The sequence below is a fragment of the Aythya ferina genome, assembly GCF_964211825.1.
Source record: "Aythya ferina genome assembly, chromosome: 2".
Lineage (NCBI taxonomy): Eukaryota > Metazoa > Chordata > Aves > Anseriformes > Anatidae > Aythya > Aythya ferina.
In genome coordinates this window covers 104134530-104160818 of record NC_140297.1, presented here as the reverse complement: position 1 = coordinate 104160818, position 26289 = coordinate 104134530, and the positions used below count along the sequence as shown (strand labels likewise).

The following is a 26289-nucleotide window of genomic DNA, read 5'->3' as shown; positions in this document are numbered from 1 at the left end:
CTTTACCCAATCACAAACTCAAAAAGATATAATTATGAAGAATGTGCCATGGCCAAACTTAGCGAGTAAACAAGCAGTTCATTTCATGTTTAAAACATAACACCTTCCAGAAAAAAATGTTAATAATAAATATATATATAAAATAATCTCAGATCACAGAACTATGATTAAGATACGGCTACTAGCAGTTCAGCCTTCAGACCAGAACCAGATGTTCTAAAAGACAGTCAAATCCACCATTTTTATACTTTTGAGTATTGAAGTAGTTCTCATCTATGAGAGTTCCTGTGAGTTTTCTGTTCAACAAATTTGACCTGGAAATACTGATTTTATTTGCTAGAAATGGCATGGAATCTGAGCTTGGTGTTATTCAAGAGGCTAAAATTTGCAATAATACAAATCTCAGTTGTTGCAAAGAAAAAAAAAACAACAAACATTTTCTGTACAACTAAATCATATAATTTATTATATTAATATACAATATTAAAATATAATATCAATATATAAAACATATTAAATTTATAAATAATTATATGAATACAGTATTATATTGATATTAATATAACATTTCTCTTATAACTAAAGAGCATGATTTTTTATTTTTAAATGGTATCTATCTGGATTTATCTGGCCTTACGTGTCTCCATGTTGTGCTATGCTATAATGTAAAACACTTAACATGGGATATGCCTGTTGTTACAAAATACATTTTTGTAAGTATGCTTATATGAATGAATAAAGCCAACATAGTTACACAAAGAACAGAGACCATGAATAAAATTGCATCCTTTCAATTTAGTCAATTTTCAACACTTTTCTAAACCTCAGCCCCAGATGTCAAATGTTTTCCTTCACCCCCCCAAAAAAACCTTTTTTTTTTCAAAAAAGTTTTTTATTGTAGCATTCACTTTAGAGAGTTCTTCTACTAAACAATATTATAATACATCCAGATCAATTTTAAATGACCTTCTTTTCAGAGATACTAAGCATGCCTGCCTATTCTCCCAGCAGAGTAAGAATTCTCAGTTGTGTACAGCTGAGTAGATTCTCAGCAATTCTGAGAATTACATAATTTAGATAGATGTTACTGTAATAGCAGATAACCAGCTTCTTGCACTTCTAATGACAGATTTTGTTTTTCTCAGTTTCTCTCATGAAGGGAATTAATATGTTCTTTTATTCTGAGATGAACAGATGTAATACGTTATGAAGACTGTCTTGCTTCTGTAAAATAAATAAATAAAATAAATCAACTAATCAAGATATTAGCACAATTCTGTTCTGATATAACAGTATGAGGACAAAAATAACATCTTTCATACTACATCTAATAACATTTAGAAGATCAGTTTTCAACTGAGACAATATTGTGCTTTACTTTATCCTATTTTTGACAATCCCAAATTCAATGATATTTTCTCCCTTCACATTTAAACTAAATTCTCTCTTATATTTTAGAGGTATAAACTACATTTTGTGAAATTATAGTAATGCAATATATACAATATAGTACAATATAGTAAAGCATTGACATGATGAGGCAAAGTTACAAGCAAGGCAAGGCTCTAGAAGTGGTTTTATATTTGCATGTATATATTCATGCATACGTGTATGTGTATGTATCTGTATGTATCTGTATATGTGTATAATATCTTAGGAGTATTCTGTTTAGATATATCATAGCAAGTATGTTAATAGAACACTGCTAACGTTAAAAAGTTAAGTACTTCAAAATAACAGAACCAATATTGTTCATGCAAGAGTAATTAGCTGACTCTTATGTTTAACTATCTATTTGTTCCTCATTCTCCCATTTGTGCTCAATGTCTAGAACGGACATTTCCTAGAAATTAAGCCAGGTTAAGTGATACAAGGGAATGTGGTTTTAGGATGTTTCTAATCTTTGACAAAAATAAAAATAAAAATATAATGAATTTGAAAAAATATAAAGAAAACTTTTTATTTATTTGTTTATTTATTCATTGCAATACTATGCTATTAAGCAAAATATTCAAAAATATTTAAAAATTAAGCCAGTTGAATGTTTATTATTTTCTTGGCACACAGATTTTCTTGGGTATCCCCAAGAACAAAAGAAGAAACTATTGTAAGAAACTTGAGAATTCAGAAATCCAGCCTAAGCCAATTGCTGTTTTTCTTTGTTGTTTGTTTTTTTGGTTGACTGTTTTGTTTGTTTGTTTGTTTGTTTTTGTAACCTCTGGAAAACTGTGTGATTACAATTAGTAAGAAATATGGTCAACAGAAGCAAGTTATGAAAATCAAGAAATTAACAAAGAAAAAAATGCAGATACTTTGGCATTATTCTGTGCATCAGCTCTCCCTTTGTGAAATAGTTACGGTGTCTGATGAAGGTCTTTGAGGATATCTTCTGATTAGTTCATAGGCAAAAACATAACATAGACAGTGAACACGACATAAATAAAAATAAAATAAAAAAATAATATAATGAAATAATTAACTCTGTCTTCAGAGCAGGGTTGAACTTTCTGAAATGAATAAGACAAAAGCACAGCTCACAAACATGCAGTGAAATTTTCACTTTGTGCATTAAGTGATATATATATATATATGCATATATAGATACGGAGAAAAAGTATAGGTAATGGTGTTAAAAGTTAAAAGGTTTATAGAAACCTTTATTCTGGAATATCACCCTCTTGACAATTGATAAGTGGACTTATTTTCTGACTGCTATTTTGACCTGTATTATATTGTTTATTCAGTGGATAGTTTAAGAATAAATGTTCCCTTATTTATTAAAACACAGTATGTTTTGTTACAGAAATGGGATAATTTTCTTGTGCCTTGATTTGAACACAATTTTAGGGACACTGTGGAGGAACAATAACTCAACCCATTAATCAGCAAGTAATTCATTATTATTGTGAGTAGCATATTCAGCATAAACCTCATGGTTTCATTTTTAAGCCTGTGTGCAATGAAAGAATCCTAAAAATCTTTCTAATATATGAATTCAGACATCTCTAACTTGTAACAGGAGCATAGCATATGAGTAGCATACCTCATTTGTGTAAATACCATCATGCAGGAATTACGGTTTTGCAGAAACAAAAGCATAGACTTTTTTTTGTTGTTGTTAAATGAGAATTCTTGACAGTGTATTTGAAATCAGCCATAAAAGAGATGGTACAATTTAAATTGAAAAAAATAAAGTTGTTGGTTTATTATTTTTAATTAATTATACAGTACTGAAAGTGATTGTAGTATTGCATTTCTTAAAAAAAAAAAAAAAAAAAAAAAAAAAGGGGTTGAGCAACACTTTATTTATTTATTTATATAACGCCAATAAAACAATTAAAAGTTATTCACTTAGCTTCTTAACAGCTTGTTGATAGTATGGAGTTAATTAATGGAGTCCATGGAACTTCTGTTTTTCCCCAGATTGATTAATGATTACTGACGCTTTTGATTCTTGTGAGGATAAATCATTGAATGTTGTTCCCCTCAATTCTCAATTGATTTTTTTCTAAAAATTTTTTTTCCTATCTCTTTTGAGATAGCAAAATAGAAATGCAGACCCCTAAGTTACTATCTCCACTTTTGGTTATACATACATTTGGTTATATTCCACGTACACTTCACACTGAGTTTGCAGTCCACATGGAAACATTGTAGAAAGGATTCCACATCCTGAGTAGTGATGCTTGACTGGATTGGAAAGTACAGTCTAGTCAGCACTAGTGACTGGCCACCAGCCTGATGTAACTCCATAACCCTTTGAGTCTGTGATGTACTTAGATATGATGCACTTAAAGATGAAAATGTGTTAAGGACAGTAAATCTACAATTATAACCTGTACTTCACAGCCAGTAGTGTAGTTTTATATGCTGATGCTCATAAAGAGCTAGTTTAAATATCTTCAAGTTGAAATAACTTTCCTATGAAAAACAAGAATATTTGTGTTGCTTAGATGCTATGTGAACATTTTTAATAGACACATGCATAATCAGGTTTACCTGATACCTAATTTAAAACTCATTCTCAGATTATAAATTACACCATTAATTTTTTCTCTTTGTGGTGGGCTTGACATTCGTTGGCTGACAGACCTCCACCCAGCTATTTTATTTCCCCCCTTCAACAGGACAGATGGAGAAAAACAATATGGAAACGGTCATGGGTCAAGATAAAGACAGGGAGATTACTTACCAATTACCATCATGAGAAAAACAGATTCAACATGGGGAATGTTAATTTAACCTATTGTCAACTAAAAACAATGTAGGATAAGAAACAAAGACAAAAGTAAAATCACATTCCCCAACCCCCTATTTCCACATTCATTTTCACTCCTTCATTCCCAACTCCTCTGCTTGCTACTCTACTCCCAGCCCTCAAGCAGTGCAGGGGAACAAGAAATGGACCACAAGGTCAAATCCATAACATTTCCCTCCCACAGGATGCAGTCTTTCCAGAACTGTTCCAGCATGGATCCCTACCATGGGGTACAGTCTTTCCAGAACAGTCTTTCCAGAGTGGGTTTCCCATGGGCTGCAACTCCTGCCAGACCACCTGCTCAGGAGTGAGCTCCCACAGGCTGCAGTTCTTGCCTGGAGTCTGCTCCTTCACAGTCTCACCACAGGCTGATGATTCCTTCAGGGCACATCCTCCTGCTCCAGTGTGGGGACCTCCTGAGGCCACAGTATAGATCTACTCTGACTTGGACCTCCGTGAGGGACAGCCTGTTCCACTATGGTAACCATCATCATCATGGCCTTCTCCATGGTCTTGTCCATGAGCTGCAGGGGTATCTGGAAAACCTCCTCTCGGTCTGACCTTACTGCCTGAAGAGCTGTTTCTCACGCCTTTTATTTATTTATTTATTTTTCTTACCAGCAGTCTTACAGCTGCTGCAGTGTTCCTACCCCTGTCTTCCAAAGGCTCTCCCAGAGGCACCCGCAGGTTGGTTGCTGAAATCACATATCTCTATCCTTATTAAGGCTGTCTGAGTTAGAAGAAAGACACTGTTTGGACTTTAACCTATTGTGTGGTTGTTTAAAACTATACATAGGTAAAAAATAATTTTGTATTCTTTACAATTTTTATATCTGTAGGCTTTTGACAGGAGCATTTTCAAATGCTGCATTCATCAGGTCTATCATTACATTCAGGAGGAACTTTAAATGAGTTGTATTTAATGAATAAGTTGAATCCAACATAGCAGTTTACACAGTATTATTTATTTTCATTAATTTGGAATCAATGAAAATTAACTTTTTTTTATTTTTTTCCCATGAAATCCTTTTATATTCATTATGATTTTTTTATTATTTTTATTATATTTTTTCCTGGAAAAAAACCTTTATTGTGTACCTAGATAATTCCAAATAAAAACTGAGGGAAAAGCAGCTACTTCATGAAGTAGCTAGCTAGAAGACATACAAACTTTTAACTCAGTCTTGAAGACAGTCAGCAACTAGTTAAAATGTTGCTGTTGACAAGCTCCTCTAGAACAGAAATTATAATGTACTTGCATTGAATGTCCTTGTAGAAGCAACAAAAGCCAAGAAATCCAAGATTGTACGCATAATTTCAGAGTGGTGAACTACATAATAATACCCTAGGGACTTCAAAAAATGTGAAAGAAAGTTCTCCTGGTTAAATTGCAGAGTCATAGAAAATACTTAATTCAAGAAGATATCATTTGAAAAAAAAAAAAAAAAAAAAAAGTGAAATTCTGTAAAAATGAAGAAAATGAGCAACAAACTCAAGCAGGTTAAATATAAAAAGCAAACCAAAATAAGAGTTGGAGGACAACTTACAAAAGGCATAAAAGCCTTTAATAAATTATTTCCCAAAGGCATCAGAGGCAGAAAACCTGCTCAGATGTTTATTTAAAAAAAAAAAAAAAAAAAGTTTTCATGAGAATGTAAGGTCACAGAAGAAAAACTAAATGAATATATTGCATCCATACTTACTGTTGAAGAAATTGAAGAAGGTATGAATCTTGACCCTTTACAAACAGTGCCTCAGGTCTGTTTATAAGTTGAATGCTTGGTAGGAAGATTTACAAAACTATACAGCAAAAAACTCATAGAATCATATAATGATAGAATGGTTTGGGGTGGAAGGGAGCATCTAACTGGCAGCCCATGACTTGGAGAGGTACACTCTTTGCTGGGTTAAAAACTGGCTGGACAGCCAGCACCACATAATGGAGTGAAATCCAGCTGGTGACTAGTCACCAGTGGTGTCCCCCAGAGGTCAATGTTGGGGCTCATCCTCTTTAATATTTTTACTAATGATTTGGATGAGGGAATTGAGTGCACCCTGAGTAGGCTTGCAGATGATACCAAGATGGGGGGAAATGTTGATCTGCTGGAGGGTAGGAAGGCCTTCAGAGGGACCTGGACAGGATGGGTCAATGGGCTAATGGGCCAACAGGATGAAGGTCAACATGGCTAAGTGCAGGGTACTGCACTTTGGCCACAACAACCTCATGCAGCACTACAGACTTGGGGGAGAGTGGCTAGAAAGCAGAGGAAAAGGATCTGGAGATGCTGATTGATGCTCAGCTGAACAAGAGCCAGCAGCGTGCCCAGGTGGTCAAGAAGGCCAACAGCATCCTAGCTTGCATCAGGAATAGTGCAGCCAGCAGGGCCAGGGAGGCAATCGTTCTCTTGTATTCTGCTCTGGTGAGAGACCGCACCTTGATTACTGTGTTCAGCCTTGGACCCCTCACTACAAGAAGGACATCTGGAGAATGTCCAGAGAAGGGATACAAAGCTGGTGAGGGGCCTGGAACACAAATCCTAAGAGAAGCGGCTGAGGGCACTGGTGTTGTTTAGTCTGGAGAAGAGGAGGCTCAGGGGAGACCTTATTGCTCTCTACAACTACCCGAAAGGAAGGTGTTGTGAGATGGGGGTTAGCATCTTCTCACAGATAACTAGTGACAGGACCAGAGGGAATGGGCTCAAGTTGCACCAGGGGAGGTTTAGGTTGAAAATTAGGAGACATTTCTTCTCAGAAAGAGTAGTCAGGCATTAGAACAGTTTGCCCAGGGTAGTAGAGTCACCATCTCTTTGGGCATGGTAAGGAAAGGCTGGTCCCGATGCTTAGGGACATGGTTCAGTGGGTGATATTGGCAGTAGGGTGATGGTTGGACTAGATGATCTTGAAGGTCTTTTCCAATCTTAATGATTCTATGATCTAATTCCAACCCCCTACACCTCCCACTAGACCAGGTTGCTCAAAGACCCATCCAAACTGGCCTTAAACACTTGCAAGGAGGGAGCATACACAACTTCTCTGGGTAACATATTTCAGTGTCTCACCACCCTCATTCATACCACCCTCCCCTTTTACTCCTTATTGGAGTAAAGAATTTCTTCCAAATATCTAATCTAAATCTACCCTATTAGAATCTAAAGCCATTACTCCTTATCCTATCACCACACTCCCTGACAAAGAGTCCCTCCCCAGCTTTTCTGTAGGCCCACTGTAGGTACTGGAAGGACACTATAAGGTCTCTCCAGAGCCTTCTCTTCTAGAGGCTGAAAAAATGTAACTATCTCACCTGCTTTTGCCAGGAGAGTTGTTCCATCCCCTTGACTGTTTATGTGACTCTCCTCTGGACTTGTTCTAATACTTCTGTGTCCTTCTTGCGCTGGGGGCGTCAGAGCTCCAGGTGGGGTCTCACAAGAGCAGAGCAGAAGGGGAAAATCACCTCCTTTGACCAGCTGGCCACTCTACTTTTGATGCAGCCCAGGATACCATTGGCTTTCTGGGTTGCAAGAGCACACTGCCAGCTCATGTTGAGCTTCTTGTCAGACAACACTCCTTCTCCTCAGAGCTGCTCTCAATGTGTTCTCCACCCAGCCTGTATTTGTGCTTGGGGTTGTCCCAGCCCAGGTGCAGGCACTTAGCCCAGGCACTTAGCCTTGTTGAACTTCATGGGGTTCTCACAGGCCCATCTCTCAAGCGTGTCCAGGTACCTCTGGGTGGCATCCCTCTCTTCCCTCCAGCATGTCTACCGCACCACACAGCTTGGTGTCATAGGAAAACTTGCTGAGGATGCACTCGATCCCACTGCCCATGTCACCAACAAAGATGTTAAATACTGCTGGTTCCCATACTGACCCCTGAGGAACACCATTTGTTACTGTTCTCCTCCTGGACACAGAGCTATTGACTGCAACTCTTTGAGTGTAACCATCCAGCTAATTCCTTACCCATCAAGCGGTGCATCAATCCGTCAAATCCATGACTCTCCAGTTTAGAGACTAGGATACCATGGGGGACAATGTCAAATGCTTTCCACAAGTTCAGGTAGATGACATCCCCTATCCACCAGTGTTCTAACTCTATTATAGAAAGACAACAGATTTGTTAGGCATGTTATATGCTTAGCGAAGCTCTGGTGGCTGTCACTTATCACCTTCTTATTTTCGATGCGCCTTGGCATAGTTTCCAGGAGAATCTCCTCCATGATCTTACCAGGCACAGAGGGAAGACTAATTGGCCTGTAGTTCTCTGGGTCTTCCTTTTTTCCCTTTTTAAAAATGAGGGTGATATTTCCCCTCTTCAAGTCAGTGGGAACTTCACCGGGCTGACACAACTTTTCAAATATGATGGATGGTGGCTTAGCAGATATATCTGCCAGTTCTGTCAGGACCTGTGGATGTATCTCATCAGGTCCCCTGGACTTGTGCACCTTTAGATTGTCTCAAACATGATCTTATCCCACAGTGGGTGGTTCATCATTCTTTGAGTCCCTGTCTTTGCCTGCTGGCACCTGGGCCATGTGGCTGGAGCTCTTGTTGGTGAAGACCAAGGCAAAATAGTCATTAAGTACCTCAGCCTTCTCCATATCTCAGGGTGACCAGGTATCCCATCTCCTTCTGGAGAGGGCCCACAATTTTCCTAGTCTTCCTTTTATCAGTGATGTACCTATAGAAGCCTTTCTTATTGTCCTTGATTTTTCTGGTCAAAATTAATTCTAAAAAGGCTTTGACTTTCCTAACCTGATCTCTGGCTGTTAGGAAAATGACTCTATATCCCTCCCATGTTATCTGTCCTTGCTTTCACACTCTGTAGGCCTCCTTTTTCTCTTTGACTTTGGTCAGGAGTTCTTTGTTCATCCATGTAGGCCTCCTGGAGTTTTTGCCCAACTTCCGCTTTCTTGGGATGCATTGCTCCTCTTCCCCCAGGACTTTATCCCATCGTACTCTACCAAGAAGGTCCCTGAAGAGGGAAAAATCTGTTCTTCCAAAGTACAGGGTAGCGAGCCTGCTGTGCTCCTTCCTCACTGCCCCCTGGACCATAAACTGCACCATTTCATCACTTTAACCAAGCCTGCCCTTGAGTTTTCCATTCCCCAACATCCCATCCTTGTTGGTAAGAATGAGATCCAGCATAGCACCTCTCCTTGTTGGCTCCTCTATCACTTGGAGAAGGAAGTTGTCATCAATGCATTCCAGGAACCTCCTGGATTGCCTACACCCTGCTGTGTTGTCTCTCCACAAATAACAGGGTGGTTGAAGTCCCCTGTGAGAACCAGGGCTTACAAATGTGAGGCTGCTTCTATCTGTCTACAGAGGGCCTCATCTGCTTGGTCTTCTTGATCAGGTGGCCTGTAGCACACTCCCGCTATAATGTCCCCTGTCCCTGCCCTTCTTGTAATCCTGACCCATAAGCTCTCTGTCAGCTCCTCATCCATCCCCAAGCAGAGCTCCATGCACTACAAATGTTCATTGACATGGAGGGTGATGCCCTTTTAAAGACATAGGCACTTTCATTGGTCAGAAGTCTGCGCTGCAGCCTCACCCCTCAGAAGCTCTGTCTGGGTGGAGGCATCAGCCACCACTGGGGTAGTTACCATGCAACCAGAGCCTCAGCCTTTGCCCTGAGACACATTTCCACCATTCTGCCTTGAGGATCAGGTAGGGTTCTTGCCCTTGGTTTGTGCAGATCCAGGTGCAGTGTTAAGGAGTACTTGGCATACCTGGTGCCTCCTGCTTGGCCAATGGAGCAGCCCTCCTGGGTGAGCTGCCATGTCATGCTCTGGCTCATGTACTATGTCCTTTTTGCTAGCTCTGTTCACTGCACTTCTGGTCACTTGTGCTTCCTAGGGGCTGCCTATGGAGGAGCAGGGGGTGGCTGCCATTACTGATGGCCCCACTCACAAAACATCAGCCTATCTTGCACAAGCTTCTGGCCCCTGGCCCCTGGCACCCTCTGCACTCCCTTGGGGCTGTGCTGGCTCAGGACCATCCCCTCTATCCTGCTATCTCCTGCTCCACTGAATATGCCCACCCACAGCAAATTGCCTCTGTGACTCAATTGCCATGACATTTTTCACCAAAGAGTTCTAGGAGAAGATGGCAGCAAAATAGCTGAACTTCTAATGGTGGCTTGCCCAATATTTCTGGGTAACCGTGGAAAGACAGATGAGAAATGTGATGTTGGTTTTAAACAAAATTTCAAGATGATCATAAGAACAGCAGAACTGACCATAAAGTTATTGACCCTGAGATAGATCATCATTGAATTTGCAGTTTGTAAAAGGTGCAGCAAGGTTTAGTAATGCATACAGACATATTCCTTGAGAAATTCAGGACCCAGTTGAAAAACTGTTACCTCTTTACCTCAAAATGCATCTAATAGGTAAATGTAGTTGATGTTTTCTCACTCATTTACTGCAATCATGGATTTGCAATGAAAACTGGCAAGAGACAGAGTGGAAAGCCTCCCTAATCCAACCTTCCCTGCTGGAGACAGCTTCTCAGACAGTGACCTGTCACTAGATGACAGGTGTTAGTTCCCTGAATAAAGTGTTGAAATAATCTATTTTATGTGAAGTTGGACATCTGCTGTGGTATGTCCCAGAAACAACAACAACAAAAAAGAGCAAAATCATAGCTACGGAACTGTTCCTGTGCAAATAGCTTCAGAGTAAGATTTTTAATGAGGAAAAGAGGACATTAAGGAAATTTCTCTATCATGAGATGTATGGTGAAGACCAAAGAGTACTGGAGGTGTCGAAGAGTCTCTGCATGAGACTAAGCTCTCTAGCTTGAAAATAGACTGCTCCCTTATCCTTGACTACATCTGTCTATCTCCTCTTATTGACTGGTTTAATCTGTTATGAGCTGGAAAACAAATAATCAGTAGTCAAACTTTGTTATGTGACTGTTGCTAGCAGATTTTATAGCACTTTTGGGATGGGAGACCAAAGGATGAAAAAAATCTTGATCAAAAATCAACCACTAAGTTGGCTTTAGATATGGAGAAAATCTAGGAATACTTTGGCCCAAGAAAACATGATTAACAAGGCTGTTATCTTCCATTGATCTAATTTATAAAACTATAATTAGCTAAAAATAGATGAAAGGAATATAAACTGAGACTGAGAGGGAACCATTTCATGTATGGGCCCATCCAACAGCTAGGACTTTGTCATGTCTACCATTTGGACTGTGTACTATTCCCTATGTACTATTCCCACAGTCTATAATGTGAATATGAATTGGACCAGAAGGTCTGGAGCCTTCATTGGTGTCACTGTGTAGTGTCTGTGTGTCACAGAAGAGGAATCCTAGAACAGAAAATGCCTCCCACATACAACCTGCTTAATAAATAAATTTAGATTAAATTTAGACCTCACCTAAACTGCCCTGTGAAGACAGGTAAACAGGAAAATTGAGACAGAAACATGAAAGAATAGAAAATGACCAATTGCTATGACTTTCAGTGTTGGGACTGTGTTAAATTGAACTAAAGAAAAATGATTAAAGGCAGAAAATACCTTTTTTTTGACTCAGAAATGTCACAGGTCATAGATCACTGGAAACTGGAAGGTTGTTCTAGAAAGACATCATTACAATGCATGCCCTGGGCATTTCTGGAATCACACACTGGTATACCTGCACCTTTTGCCTGAATTATGAGGGTGTTGTTAGGGAATGGAGAACTGTGAAGGAGCAGTATGTACAGTGCAGGCAATCAGGCAATACAAATATATATATATATACATATATATATATATATATATTATAGGCTATCTAGTAGCAACTCAGAGGTAAAGCTCCAACTAGGCTGGGAAAAAAAAAAAAAAAAAAAAAAAAAAAATACTGTTCCTTACTTGCTGATAACTCAGTGATTAGAACAACTAAATGAGATACAGGAATTTAATTCTCCCCTCTGTTTGAGGCAATTTCAGTCCGTAACATTGTTAATGCATGTCAGACAATTGGCTATAAGGTATTCTGTCATGAGCGTGCTGTCTTTTGTGTATTTAAACTGGTTAAACTCCAAGTACCTCAAATGAGACCATCTTTCTCTATGACCACTGACTAAATTCTCTTGCTAAGTAGGGAAGCTCTAGGAGGAAGAAATAAAGGAGCACAGTATCAGCAAACCTAATATTCCAGTGATTTTGGTACTCACCAAAGAGATGGGACATCTATTCTAAATTTTGAATGCACTTAGATGGTAGTAGAGTTGTTTTCATCTTTCTTCCTGAGGGCTTTTTAGCACCTTGTTTGTTTTATATGATTTTCCTATGGATATAAAGTTGCTACTCAAAAAAATAAAGTATACATATATACACAAAATAATCACAATCCAGTCTCCTATGAAATTAAAGCATTCTCAGTAGAGATTAAATTAAAAATTACTAACTGCAATGTCATAAAATGACACAGCATTTGAATGATATCATTTTATGCATGAATTCTTTAGTATGATTCTGTACATCTAACAGTAATCACAGATCACTTGTGGTAATGGCATTCCCTATAACTAGCTATAACGGAGTTATGTTACAAACAGTATGACCCATTTCCTAACATTTTAATGGCAACAAAGCAAGGGAAAACAAACAAAAAAACCAAAAAAACTAATCTTTCACGCTATTTGGCTATAGAACTGAAAGATTCAAAATGGTAATTACCTACCATTTTGCTAACATACATATCAGTGGTTGAGTTCATAGCTATTTTTTAAATCAAACTTGCCAAGTCTCTGCTTGTCCATGAAACACCACCATGGTTACAATAAAATGTCTAAAAAGGTCCTTAATGTTGTGCTAGCTGGTGTTACCTTTTAGAATTTGAACTGTAATTACATCAAGCAGCAAAAAACAGTTATGTGGGATACTACTATTATTATGTTCATATGGAAGAATGACTCTAAGTCATGAAGTCTAACAAGGCTAAAAAGTGCTGAAATTAAACACGGATGATAACATTAGCAATTTGGGTTACATATTAGGAAAAAAAGAAAAAAAAAAAATTTGAAACACATCAGTAATAAACAGATGCAAACACTATAAGCTAATGACTGTCATAGGTATAATGGTGAGAGAAAGCATCAAACTTCCTTATAAGACCGTGTCACTGATATCCAAGATTAACATAAAATCTACATCCATGGAATTCTTATAGCTAATTATTTGAGTTAAATACTGCAATATTTCAAAATATTTCAAAGTAACATTGCATATATCTGCACAAAATCTATATTTCACATAATTGCAAAGATGCCTTTTTTAAATGAAAAGAATCAATAAAATAGTAGAACATTAATATATATACACACACACAAATTTTAAATACACTAAAGGTAAAATATTATTTATTGTTTTAGCTACTTATACTGTCAAAACATGTATCTAGATGTTTCTGCAGAGAAGATAGTACAGTACTGAAGGACTCATTTTTAATGGACAGGTATGATTTTAAAGACTCAGCTATGTACACATTCAGCCTATTGGAAGTGAAGTGATAGGTAACAGAGATAGCGCAACTACTATACCAAAAATAACTACTACAGCAGCTATTCTTGATACAATATCTGTGTTCTCTCAGCACAGCCTTTTGTCATAGGAACAAGCTTTTACAAAAAGAGTAAAAATTGGTTTCAAATAATAAACAATCAGATTCTTGTCTGATCTTTCAGCCCAATCATCAGTTGGTTGTGGACAAGTGAAATCACTCCAAAACAGATATTAAATATATATATAAAGAAAAATAAATCTTTCAATATACTTTCATATACCATATCCTGTGGAAGCATCAAATAATAATTAAAAAAAAAAATGATTCATACAGTATTTCCAGGTGAAGAACACTTATTACTCATGATGAAACTAATACACACAAAAAAAAATAAAGAAAGAAATTTGAAGCTAAGCAAATTGAATTATTTTAAACACTTATTGACAACATTACAATATGAAATAAGTATGTAAATGCAATCTCTCATTCCATCTGTTTTCATAGATAGAAAGAGTACCCATTACTCAGTGGCCATTGACTCATAACAGGTATCTGTGTAAAAGGAACTGAGATGGAAAACCATCTGAAATAGTCTGAAACCATCTGAAACATTTGCAAGAGAGAAAATGAATTATTATTCTTTTAGGGGTGATTAAGGTAGATAGATTAATCACTAATACATCCTAGAGTAAACAGAGCAATGCAAAAATAGTTGCAATGCAGTTCACAATTGATAGCATATATGTGAAGGCAAGTCATTCCAGCTAACTAGGCCTTTTAAAACCTCAGACTGTCTAGTAGCAAACCTGACAACAAAATTCAAAATCATACTTCAAACATGAAGCATAAAGACTACACTACTACTATGCTACTAAAAGAGCCCTTTGTGTGAGCATTCTTCCACAGTGAGAGAGCTCCATTAATCTTCCTGAATTTTCTTAAGAGCTACATAACTCACAATTATTATGGCACAGATATAACTCTAGGGGACTGAATATATACATGATAGGCTTAGCAATGCATAGGAGAAAAGCTTTAGAGAGCTTTTTCATAGCCAGTGTTATTCCTCATAAGTACCTTACTGTGTGCCTGCAATTATGATTCTGTCTTGATCAGGGAAGGGAAAAGGAACTAAGTTTGAAATGTGTGAGCTGAACCAGACTGCACAGACTTTCAAAAAATAATTTCCTTAGCAGGCACACAACTTTCATCTTCATTCACAACTGAGAAGAAAAAAAAAATAAATAAAAATTTCTATTACCACCTAGGAGAAAGATGAAATGTAACAATGAAAATGTATAAGCAGTTCAATCAACATGCAGCATCACAATCACTGCAAGTTCAAGACATCACTTCTCAGAAAGATAAGTATTGTTTATATCTATTACAGAACTTCTGTATAATTTTCTAGTAATTTATGAAACATGGGTATATGTTGATTCCATCTGAAATCTCTCTACCTTGTGTAATGTCTAGCTATACAATGATACATAGACACTTTTAAATATGCAGAAACTGCCATGGGTCTTTTTGAAAAATATTCTACACAGAAATAAAAAATAATTAAATTAACCGTTGATTAGTTTTATTACACATAAAGCAAAACAGAATCAATTCTCAGAATAATTATGCTCTGTTTATCCAAGTCACTACAATCTAGAACAGTTATTTCTATCAATTAATGCCTCTGCACTTCATTTGATGATACTAACAATTTGTGTTAATTTGATATTGATATAAACACAGTATATTTATGTGATAAACCCTAAAGCTCTTATACTTCTAAAAAAAATACTGACAAGAAATTGTAGAATTATATTCAAAAGAGAAGAGTTTAAATTATATTTCAGACACCAGAAACACATAAACAGGAAAACATGTTTCTAAACAAGCAGATAAAATACATATTTTATAATATGACCCACTCATTTCTAGATATCTACCTGTATGGAAACATAAGATATAATTTCTTATTCCCTTTTTCAAAATTACAAGCCCCTTACTGCATTTCTTGCTTTGTATAGGAAAAAAAAAAAAAAAAAAAAAAAGATATTTTAGTATAATGTATATGAAAATAATGTTTTAACCAACGGATAAATTTATTTTTATATTTACCATATGTAGTAAAATGATAGCTATATTCTGCCACTATTAGTTTCAATAGTAAGAACTGCTTTTGGTGAAGAATATGAAATTACTTCATATTAGTTTAGTAATCTTAATTACTAACCTTATAAGCAAGAGTGACAGAATTTGATTTTAAGTTATATGCTTACAAATATAGTGTAAAAGTCAAATGAATATGACTAAGGAAAAAATATATTCTCAAATGTATTCAGGAATGAGCCTGAGGCACATTTTCATAGCATGGGCTTATGTTACAAAGTATTCATTTTAATTCAATGTGATCATTTAAATTAGTTTCCAAGGGGGGGTGGGGAGGAGAAGAAAACAAACAAACTTTAATGACAGTTTAGGAGGTTTTGTTTAGGTGCATTCTACTGTTTCTGACAGGTAGTTTTCTATTTTGTATAAAACTTTCCCTTCATCTTGGAAAGCATGAGAAAAATAGCCTGTGCCTCATTGAAAATCATACTTTAATCACTGAAGAGCTCACAGTAAAACTTAGGTGTTCACATTAAGAAGCTCTATGGAGATAATGGATTGAAATAGTGAAAGGAAGAAAAGCTATAAAACTCCACTGCTTTAATCTGTTCTGAATTTCAGGGGGAAAGAAAAAAAAAAAAAAAAGCACGCAATATATTTTTAAGTGTCAGTTGGATAAGATTACTATATGAGGTATGTTTTAAATGTGGGGGAACTGCAATTTTGTAATGAGTCCAATTAACAATTTCTCTATGCATGCTAAGAACAGAAAGCACTTAAATTACTCTGTTTTCTCAGAACTGATAAGGGGTTTGAGCTGGGCAGAAATGGTTTTCTTAGCCAAACTGTGGAGGGCCTCCCTGTTTAACATGCAAAGTATGTCCATGACACTCTTTGCTTCCATGAAAGAAAGCTTTGCAGTTTATGAAATGTGGCTACTTAATACCAAATGGCTTCACCTGGAAGCTTATAACTGTGGAAGAAAAAGTACTAAATAACTCTTCATAACATCGTCGTCTATCACAAACCCTGCTGTTACAGGCACCAAGGACACTGGTAAGAATTTTAATGTCTGCTGGTCTTGTTTTGTCACAAATCATAATTTTGAAGGTTTGGGAGTTTTATATTAATATGTTAGAGACTGAGAGCATTCTGGAGCTTGTAATACAAAGGAGCATGGAACAAATTTTTTCTTTTCCCCTTCTAGACTGAAACGGTTACATCAATCTTTCCATGTCCAAAAAGCACAGCATCCGAGGCCGTTGCCAATCTGACAATGCACATTAGAATTTCGCTTAAGTATAAATTAACTTTTCCCCTACCTCCATCTTTGTGGTGTCCATGACCAATCTGGGTACATCACATAGGTGGAAAGTATCAGCTTTTGAAAACTACAGCCTTAATGATATACAGTGAACTCAGTGGGTAGACTTAAACACAACAGATCTATAATGTAAACCATTCTTCCCAACTCTGTGTTTCTTCCACAAAACCCTTATCATGATCCAGTTTCCTGTTGATGAACAGTGACTTACTCACAGGAAACATTTATCCAGGGTTTAATTAGACAAGTGGAAAAAATAATAATAATAATAATAAAAAAAAAAAAACTGTAATTCAGTAACGATTTTATAGAAAATATTTATTTCTTATAAAGGGGAGTCAGGCACTCCATTACAAATTAGTAAAATGAGATAAATGTACTCTTCTAGAGATAAAAGTACTCTTCTAGAAGCAGTGTTTGCATGCGCTGTGCAAGTCCTGGAAAAATTAGCATTCAAAAAACCTCCAGAGGGGCCCTCCATTGATTTCCTGTGAATCCCCCAGAGGTGGAAAATGTCACCTTCACAAAACTAGAGACATTTTTGATCAATTCCACTCCCATATATCTTTCTTTTATATTGTAAATGTTATAGTTATTTTTAAAGTTTGAAGACAAAAAGTAATGTAGTCTTAAAATGGAATGAACAAAGATCAAAGCTTTTACATGCTTTCCACATTTTTTTTTGTTTGTTTGTTTTTTTCAAGCTGAAACGTAAGCCTCTAATAAATTGATACAAATTAAAATACTGGTAATTGAAAAAAAGTGTTTAAATAGCCTAAACAAAATGAAAAGGAGAGACAGCGTGGGAGAAAGAAAAGGCAGAAACGTCTCTGAGATGATGTCATGCAGGCATCCCAACCAAGTGTATGTCTCATACTAAATATGAATCCAAGAAGATTATTTTTTAAGCTAAAACTCAAAGATTGAATGAAAACAATGTAGATGGGAAATATTTCTGTCTTTAATTTCCCACTCAGCCCACTGAGTATCTGAATGATTAAAAAGACTATTCTGAAATTTGTATACTTCTGTCTTCTCCAAGATGTAGAAATTGTATGAAACTTAGCAAAATATTTCCTAAAATTCATGACACATTTTTAAAAAATATAAAAGCATTTTTTTTTAACTTAAAACTGTCATATTTTACCTAATCATATTTTTTTGCCATATTTTACCATTTTGTTTCATTGCTGATGAGTATGTTATGCTTATTTCACAAAAAGATGCATTACTATAATTTAGAGAAAGAATCATAGAAAAATAGAATCATAGAATCACAGAATGGATTGGGTTGGAAGGGACCTTAAAAACCATCTAATTCCAACTTCTCTGCTATGAGCAGGGACACCTTCCACTAGACTAGGTTGCTCAAAGCACCATCCAACCTGACCTTGAACACTTCCAGGGATAGGGAACCCACAACTTCTCTGGGAAACCTGTTCCAGTGCCTCACCACCCTCATGTCTAATCTAAGTCTACCATTTTTTAATTTAAAGCTATTACTCCTTGTCCTATCACCACACTCCCTGACAAAGAGTCCCTCCCCAGCTTTCCCCAGTGGGACTGATGGCCCACTCTAGGTACTGGAAAGCTGATATTAGGTATCCCCAAAGCCTTCTCTTCTCCAGGCTGAAGAACCCCAGCTCTCTCAACCTGTATTCAAAGGAGAGTTGTTCCATCCCCTTGACTGTTTATGTGACTCTCCTCTGGACTTGTTCTAATACTTCTGTGTCCTTCTTGCGCTGGGGGCCTCAGAGCTGAACACAGAGCTCCAGGTGGGGTCTCAAAAGAGTAGAGCAGAAGGGGAAAATCACCTCCTTTGACCAGCTGGCCACTCTACTTTTGATGCAGCCCAGGATACCATTGGCTTTCTGGGTTGCAAGAGCACACTGCCAGCTCATGTTGAGCTTCTTGTCAGACAACACTCCTTCTCCTCAGAGCTGCTCTCAATGTGTTCTCCACCCAGCCTGTATTTGTGCTTGGGGTTGTCCCAGCCCAGGTGCAGGCACTTAGCCCAGGCACTTAGCCTTGTTGAACTTCATGGGGTTCTCACAGGCCCATCTCTCAAGCGTGTCCAGGTACCTCTGGGTGGCATCCCTCTCTTCCCTCCAGCATGTCTACCGCACCACACAGCTTGGTGTCATAGGAAAACTTGCTGAGGATGCACTCGATCCCACTGCCCATGTCACCAACAAAGATGTTAAATACTGCTGGTTCCCATACTGACCCCTGAGGAACACCATTTGTTACTGTTCTCCTCCTGGACACAGAGCTATTGACTGCAACTCTTTGAGTGTAACCATCCAGCTAATTCCTTACCCATCAAGCGGTGCATCAATCCGTCAAATCCATGACTCTCCAGTTTAGAGACTAGGATACCATGGAGGACAATGTCAAATGCTTTCCACAAGTTCAGGTAGATGACGTGTACATGATGTATAAGAAGGGACACACCACTTGAGTGTAATATGGGAACATTGTCAGAGAATGCAGGGATGCAATGGGGAAGGACAAGGCCTGGTTAAAATTAAATTTAGCAAAAGACATCAAGGATAGCAAGAAGGGATTTTTCAAATATATCAGCAGCAAAAGAAAGACTAAGCAAAATGTAGGTGAGCTGCCAAACGGGCGGGTGCCTTGGAGATGGCAGATACAGACAAGGTGGAGTTACCGAATCCCTTCTTTTCTTCAGTCTTCACTGCTAAGACTAGACCCTATGCACTACCAAGCCCAGAAACAAGAGAGAAAACCTGGAAAGAGGATGACTTTCTTCTGGTTGAAGAGGATTTTGTTAGAGATTATTTAAGCAAGCTAGACACCCACAAATCTATGGGACCTGATGGGATGCACCCAAGGGTGCTTGCTGAGGGAGTCAGTGGATGTGATTACTGGGCCACTTTCCATCATCTATCAGTGGTCATGGGCATCTGAAGAGATCTCAGATGACTGGAGACTTGCTAATGTGATGCCTATATATAAGAACGGTCACAAGGAGGACCCAGGGAACTACAGACCTGTCAGCCTGGCCTCGGTTCCAGGAAAGGTGATGGAACAGGACATCTTGAATGCAATCACACGACATGTGTGGGACATCCAGGGGATGAGGCCCAGTCAGCATGGGTTCATGAAAGGCAAATCCTGCCTGACCAACCTCATCTCCTTCTATGACCAGGTAACTCGCCTGGTGAATGAGGGAAAGGCTGTTGATGTAGTCTACCTAGGCTTCAGCAAGGCCTTTGACATATTCTCCCACAGTATTCTCCTGGAGAAGCTGGCAGCCCATGGCTTGGACAGGTATACTCTCTGCTTGGTTAAAAACTGGTTGGATGGCTGGGCCCAAAGAGTGGTAGTGAATGGAGTGAAATCCAGCTGGTGACCAGTAATCAGTGGTGTTCCCCAAGGGTTGGTGTTGGGACCCATACTCTTTAATACCTTTATTAGGAGGAGGGAGTTGAATGCACCCTCATTAAGTTTGCAGACAACACCAAGTTGGGGGGAAGTGTTGATCTGTTGCAGGATAGGAAGACCTTGCAGAAGGACCTGGACAGGATGGGTCAATGGACAGAGAACAACAGGATGAAGTTCAACATGGCTTCAGTCTTTACAAAGTTCTGGGTTCCTCACTTTGATCACAACAGCCCCATAAAATGCTACAGGCTTGGAACAGAGTGACTAGAAAACTGTGCAGAGGAAAAGGATCTGGAGGGAATTCTTGCCTGAACATGAGCCAGCTGTGTGCCCAGATGGTCAAGAAGGCCAACGGCATCCTGTCTTGTATCAGGGATAGTGTAGCCAGCAGGACCAGGGAGGTGATCGTCCCCCTGTACTCTGCTCTGTTGATGCCACATCTCAAGTACTGTGGGATTTACTGTCTTCGTTGATGAGTTGTATATTTCTGTTTCTCCCTCTGCCTGAATTATCGTTCATATATCATAAGATAATTGATAGAAGACAAGTAGATGATTTTACTAATTGTTTTTAATGGTTTAAATTATTTTTTTCTGATATTTAGCTGAGTATGGTAATTTTTGAAGGTCAAATTAAACAAAATATAGTAATCTTAGCTAATTAGTGTGTTTGTATTGCATTAATATAATTGATTTTATTGTTTATTCAGTGCAATGCCTTCCTTGTTACAAAGAAAAATATGTTTCCATTGTTTCATTAAATTTCTAAAGGGCTCCTGACTTTAATTCTCTGTATTGTGTGCCACATGAATCTATCAGGGACTGAGAAAATGTGATTTATCTGGTGGATAGGACACATTTTCTTCTTGTTGCTTCTGTTGTGATCAAACCAAGCAAACGATATGTGGAAACAAAGAGAAAAAATTAAAGAAGCATCAGATGGTTCTGTCTAAATCAGGTCATTCTCTGTCTCAGTAGAAACGTTTTTCTCACGTTAAAGGGTTCTTTTCTTTCCTCATGTTTAGTCGGCTGTTAACCAGTCTTTCATATTTAGACATCTTAATTTTCTTACTCCAGTTTGAACTGCCTCTGCCTGATGCTTTCAGAGTAAAGCCAGCTTTTGTGGTGATGGATTCAGTAATTTGCAACTCTCTTCTCTTTTTGCAACTTCAGTTCACCTTTTCTGTGAAGCTTCATTAGCAGTAACATTTTTTATGTTTCCAATAAATTATTAGACTCTTGGAAATTCATTGAAATGGTTCAATTTCCCTACTCCGTGACTAGTTTTGTCAGGAATATCAGTAATAAAAAAATCTATTAAAAAAAAAAAAAATCTATTTTTTTCAGAAAGGGGATATTTTATTTATTTATTTTTTTTCTTTTTACCAGAAAGAGACATAGCCTTTGGAAAAGCAAAAAGAGCAATTGGGAAGGAATGGGCTGAAATGAAAGGATTCAAAACTACTCTAATGGAGTTTCTCAATGAATGTGCTAAACGAGTAGTTTTGAGGCTACAAATGAAACACTTCAGAGTGTAGAAGCAATGAAACTGAAGTTACTGTTTAAAATCTCTGTCAGTCACATTCTATCCTAATGTGTTAACAGAAGCTGATATTTAGCTTGATGGCACAGTCTGAAGTATAAGACACATATGCACATAATGTTATGCCTAAAATGTAAATTAATATTACTTAAGTTAATGTTCTCCTTTTATAGGCAGATTTGGAGCTTAGTATATATGTGTGTATTGTACACACACACACATGCATGCATGCATACACACATAATATGTTGCATATGAGTGTTCTTTTAGTATGATCTCATTGAAGTGTAACCTAGTATTTGGGGGCAGAGGATACATGACAGGAGAGGAAAAAATGGCACATAGCTTTAATGGACTGGTTTACAAAAATTAGTTATTTACAGTTTTTCTGAAGACTACTACTCTTTACATATTCTCATTTTAGGCATATGTACACCCACTTGCTAGTTGGTTCTGCTATTTAATACAAGGATGTCTCCAGGTGACAGCAAAAGTAATGTTTATTAGAGTCTTTTCTTCCTGCAATCTTTCTTAGATGGAGCTAAACTAAGTTGATAAGTGACACTTAATTGTTGGTACAGGAAGCGTATAAATCTATAGTAAACTTCATTCAAATCTACCTGCCACTTGCAAATCTTCAAGATTTCCTGCTGCTAAATCAAAGACTTTACTTGCAAAAAGGGTGAAATTTGCACCAGTAGTAGCTCAGTAAATGTTCAGTGCAGGCTGTTGCACTTTAAAATGTACTACTTGTTAAGATTAGAATAATATAATTTAGCCTGCATTTAATACAGTTTAGTCTGCATTTCAGTGGATGCTTAAATTCTATTAAGTTAATGCATTTTTATTAATATGACCCAAAAGCAATCAGGAGACAGCTCCTGCAGTGTAGCATAGACATATTGAAAAATCAGGTTACATACATGTTCATAATTGACATTTACTTGTACATTTGGGTAATTGTCTTCTAATCTAACTGTGATCTGTAAGAGGTTTGCTGTATTTTCTATTTTTAAAAGATACAATTCTTACAAATTTTCAAGAAATGACAAAGGGATTCTGCATTCATTTTTTGATTTTCAAACATTTAAAAACTGAACACAAAAGATACACTGCTTGAAGAACAAGAGGTATATCAATGAGAAACAAGGCAGAAGTTCCAACAGAAATGTGAAGTTGCCCTGACATCCTGTAAATTGGAAATATTTTGATTCAGTCTCCTGTAGTTACTTTCAGAGCTTTCATAACCCTTTCTTCAAACATGTCTCTCATAATATAGATGTCTATTTCTGAAAGTAGTTTGAAGACATGATATATCAGGTGGTCCTTATAAAGTATTGAATTTAAGATTGTTACATTTAATGGATTTGTTTGTTTGTTTGTTTGTTTGTTTGTTTTAAGTTACAAAATTATCCTTGCATTTAGGGAGAGTATTACTTCCCAGGTCAAAAAAACCACGTGTTTTATGTTGACAAAGATCTTAAGATTTTCAAGTAGATTTGTGTAGTTTCTATGCAGGATATAATTTCTATATTTCTGGCAATCAAAAGATGCTAATGTAATATGGCATATCTAGCTGGTAATGAGTGAGAATTGAAATTTACCTTTTGGATAGGTTCACAAGAGGGTTACAAATGAACTACACGGTTAAAAAAATATAAAATAAAAGAAAATATGTCAGTGAACCTTGTCCTCATCTTGCAGAAAATAACAACATAAATTATGAACCTCACAGTATTCAATAGTTTCTGAACATTCATCAATCTTTGGCTATGGGAAAAGAAGATTGATACTTCCCACCCACTCTGTGCTCCTGTAGTGGGTTTACGTGGCAAGGTTTTGGTAGCAGGGAGCCATAGGGGTGGTTTCTGTGAGAAAGATCTAGAAGCTGCCCCATGTTTGGGAAGGGCCCCATTGTTTTCCAGATCCGAGCCAATAAGCGATGTTGTTTTGCGCCTCTGTGAGAACGTATTTAAGACAGGGAAAAAATGCTGCACCACACAGCAGCTGGGAGTGAGAGAACAGCCTTGCAGGTGCCAAGGTCAGTGTAGAGGGAGGGGGAGAGGTGCTCCAGGCGCCGGAGCAGAAGTCCCCTGCGGCCTGTGGTGAGGATCATGGTGAAGCAGGATGTCCCCCTGCAGCCCATGGAGTACCACGGTGGAGCAGGGTTCCACGCTGCAGCCCGTGGAGGAGACCACGGTGGAGCAGGTGGCCCTGCACCGACGGAGGCTGCCGCCTGTGGAAGACCCCTGCCGGAGCAGATTCCGGGCCGGACCTGTAGCCCGTGGAGAGGAGCCCACACAGGAGCAGGTGACCCGGCAGGAGCTGCTGCCCGTAGGGGAGCCAGGTTGGAGCAGTTTTCTCCTGAGGGATGGACCCCATGGTACGGACCCATATCTGGAGCAGTTCTGAAAGAGCTGCTGCCTGTGGGAAGCCCACGCCAGATCAGTTCATCAAGGACTGCATCCCGTGGGTGGGACCCCACAGCACAGGGGACAAGAGTGACCGAGAAGGAGCGGCAGAGAAGTGCTGTAGACTGACCATAACCCCCATTCCCCCGTTCCCCTGCGCCGCTCGGGGGGAGGAGGTGGAAGAGGGTGGATGGGGGGGAAGGTGCTTTTGGTTTGCTTTTTTTTTTCCCTTTGTTTTCTCACTTCTCTCGCTTGTTGGTAATAGGCAATAAATCTTACTATCTCCTTATGCCGAGTCTGTTTTGCCTGTTACAATAATTATTGCATGATTTTCTCGTCCTTATCTCAACCCTTGAGCCCTTTTCACATATTTTCTCCCCATTCCTCTTTGAGGAGGGAGGGGGAGTGAGAGAGCGGCTGTGGTGGAGCTCGGCTGCCCACTCGAGCGGAACCACAACAGCTCCTCAGACTTTTTCTAAGTAGATGATAAGAAAGCTTTCTGATAGCACACTTGAAGTTCAGCATTGCTGGTAGCTTCTTTTCTTCTATTCTGGATAAAGGAGAGAGTGAGAGAAGCTTTTGGAGATTTTCTATTGCATGAACAAACAAACACACTGATATATTAGAGGATGTGGAACTACAATTAAGCAGAAAGATGATGTTGTTTATGACAGTCCTTAAATCTGATTCTTTGGTCTTTTATGTGTTGCATTTGTAGGAGGTAGAAAGCTGAGAAGAACAATACTGCAGTAAAAAAGCAGTAAGTAAATTATTTTGGGAAATGAGCTTCACTGGTTGAGGATATTTTGGGACAGCTGTAACAATATTGCTGATGTTTTATTAAATAGTTTTCTGATTTAATCCCAGCTGTGACAGTACTCATTCTTTTTCAGGACTTATACTGAGAATTGTTTTGTTTTCCTGTGTGCATCAGCATACCATGAAACAACAATTTAAATCTAGCTGCATTTTTAAACTAAAAATATCAACTGTATTTTACATTCTATCATTAGCATAATTACACATTGTCCTGCAAGAATGGCATTTTTCGTTAGAAAGAAGTACAAATGGTAGATTGGAGTAAATATTGGATGCAATACCTTTAAAGACAGTGACTCAACTTCATTATTTAAATGAAAACATTATATATATACTTCTAATACACAGACATATACATATATATATACACTGTACTTTGTAGGCACACATAAGTTATTGAATTTCTGGTAAATATATTTTGGTATTAAACAAAGAAAAAATGATTAAATAATTGCAGCTGTGATGAATGTACTTCAGAGTATTCAACATACTATATAAAGCTTAGCATTTTCATATTCATAGAAAGCTTGAGTCATGACCTCGTCCTCATTTAATCTACATATTTACATACCAAATCTGTAATGAACACTGATAATGTTAAAAAGAGTTACAAAGCAGTGTTGAAATGACAGCAGCAGGAACTCTGTGGAGTCAAATATCTATCACTTTATGCAATTTTATGTTAATTCTGAATGTATTATAGGCTATATACATTTGTAATGAAATTGACTTGGCATATTTTTGATTGAACACTTGTATTCATGATTGTGCATAGTAATTTGTAGGTACTCCCAGACAAATATTTTAATATTATAACAATGTGTATAGACTGCTAAGATCAAGAATAAAAAATAGATAATTCAGAAAAAAAAAAATAATCCATTCTACTTATCTTGATTTCAGAGTTGTTACCTACAC

The 26289-nt window shown here is 37.7% G+C and overlaps 2 long non-coding RNA genes across 2 annotated transcripts in view; one reads left to right on the top strand and one right to left on the bottom strand.

Annotated features, from left to right (window-relative positions):
• The window catches only part of LOC311431915, an 80206-nt gene extending 55365 nt beyond the window's left edge, over positions 1 to 24841 (top strand). The window contains exon 2 of the long non-coding RNA XR_014689704.1: positions 24308 to 24841. This is a non-coding gene — a long non-coding RNA (uncharacterized lncRNA). The remainder of the gene's footprint in view (positions 1 to 24307) is intronic.
• Positions 1 to 25822, bottom strand: part of LOC311431914 — an 81185-nt gene extending 55363 nt beyond the window's left edge. The window contains exon 1 of the long non-coding RNA XR_014689703.1: positions 24316 to 25822. This is a non-coding gene — a long non-coding RNA (uncharacterized lncRNA). The remainder of the gene's footprint in view (positions 1 to 24315) is intronic.
• Between the last annotated feature and the right edge of the window lie 467 nt (positions 25823 to 26289).